The sequence below is a fragment of the Poecilia reticulata genome, unplaced genomic scaffold, assembly GCF_000633615.1.
Source record: "Poecilia reticulata strain Guanapo unplaced genomic scaffold, Guppy_female_1.0+MT scaffold_241, whole genome shotgun sequence".
Taxonomy (NCBI): domain Eukaryota; kingdom Metazoa; phylum Chordata; class Actinopteri; order Cyprinodontiformes; family Poeciliidae; genus Poecilia; species Poecilia reticulata.
The window spans coordinates 44,672-46,402 of record NW_007615031.1 but is presented as its reverse complement, the minus strand read 5'-3'; positions in this window follow the sequence as shown (position 1 = coordinate 46,402).

Sequence of the window (1,731 nt, the reverse complement as noted above, 5' to 3'; positions counted from 1 at the left end):
AGAGAGAGAGAGAGAGAGAGAGAGAGAGAGAGAGACAGAGAGAGAGGGAGTGCCGACAGGTAGAACAGGTTTGGGCGAGGCGGTCAAGAGACTCAGCAGAGCCAGAGAGACGAATCAGATTCAGATTTATTGTTTCGGTCAAATAAAACCTATTTTTTCTCCAGATACGAAGGACGTGAATCTGTTCCAGAAGAAGAAGAAGAAGAAGAAGAAGAAGAAGAAGAAGAAGAAGAAGAAGAAGAAGAAGAAGAAGGAGGAGGAGGTGGACTGTTTCTAAAGACAGAAGACGACGGTGGACACACCTGAGGACAGGTGAGTCGTCTCAAACTAGAAAACAAACCTGAAAACCTTCTGAAGGACAAACAGAAGGATAGATAGATAGATAGATAGATAGATAGATAGATAGATAAATAGATAGATAGATAGATAGATAGATAGATCGATCAAACTTCAACCAGCAGAATGAATCTGAGGGTCAGAAGTTTACATACCCTCCTCAGGATTTGACCTTTGAACTGGTGTTCTGGTTTCCTCCACAGCCAGCGGTTTGCTGCGGTTCTGATCCGATCCTCCTGACAGAACCGAGACGTACGAGGACAGATTTTATTTGGTGAACTTGTGGTTCCTGTCGCTCAGATCGATAAATGATTATCTTTAAAACGAAGGTGGTTTTGGTGATGGGTCCTGGCATCAGCTGATGTTTGGGATATGAATGTGCTGCCAGGTTTGGACTAGGCCGCAGCATCTCTCCTGCAGGAGAGGCCATCATTGATGATCCTGGTTTATCAAGCTGTGCTGCAGCTGATTGAACCTGTTGCTGCCCGTTCTGGATCTGCTGCAGGTTTTTGGTGTTGGAATCGGCTCCAGATCTCATTTCTATGGATTTGATCTGCAATTTGCTTTAAACGGCTGTAAATGTTTTAGTTTGTTCATTTTGGTGTAACCAGATTTCTGCCTCAGAGGGTTTTACCAGATTAAAACAGATTAAAAATACAAAAGAAACAAATTAAACTCGCTCAGTTCAGATTATTAAACTTTTAGTTCAGATTATTAAACTTTTAGTTCAGGTTATTAAACTCGTTAAGGTTTAACTTGCAGAGCTGATTGGTTTTTTCTCCTGGAAGCGTAAACGTGACCTGATTGGTTGTAATATAGAGGAAGTGACGTCATAGATGTTTGTTGTTACGTATTAATGAAACTTTATTCACATCAATCTCTCTTTCTCTCTAGATTGGCTGTTCCGCCCCCCCTCCTCCACCGCCCCCCTCCTGTGACGTCATCAGTATGTCATCAAAAATCAACATTTCTTTGGAGAACCCGTACGGTCAGGTGACCATCCCTCGGGCTAAGCTCCGCCCCTCAGATGATGCAACAGTGATAGCCAATCCGGTGGCTCTGAACAGCGAGAACCCGTATGTCCAGAAGGGCTCGGCCCCGCCCCCCTACACGGTGAGGGAGGAAGAGGAGGAGGAAGAGGCGGGGCGGTGCCCAGCGTGCTGCTACCGCTGCCGCAGGAGGAAGTGACGTCACCCTGGAAGGAGGACTGTGATTGGCTCACTAGCAGATATTCTATTTCAGGGCTGACCACATGTTGATACATCTGCAGAACCAGAACCGAGCCGCAGGTCCGAAGCTTAGAGACTGGGTTCACACTGACTCTGGACCGTTGATCCTGGTTCTGGAGAGCAGGACAGAACCAGGACAGAACCCGGACAGAACCAGGACAGAACC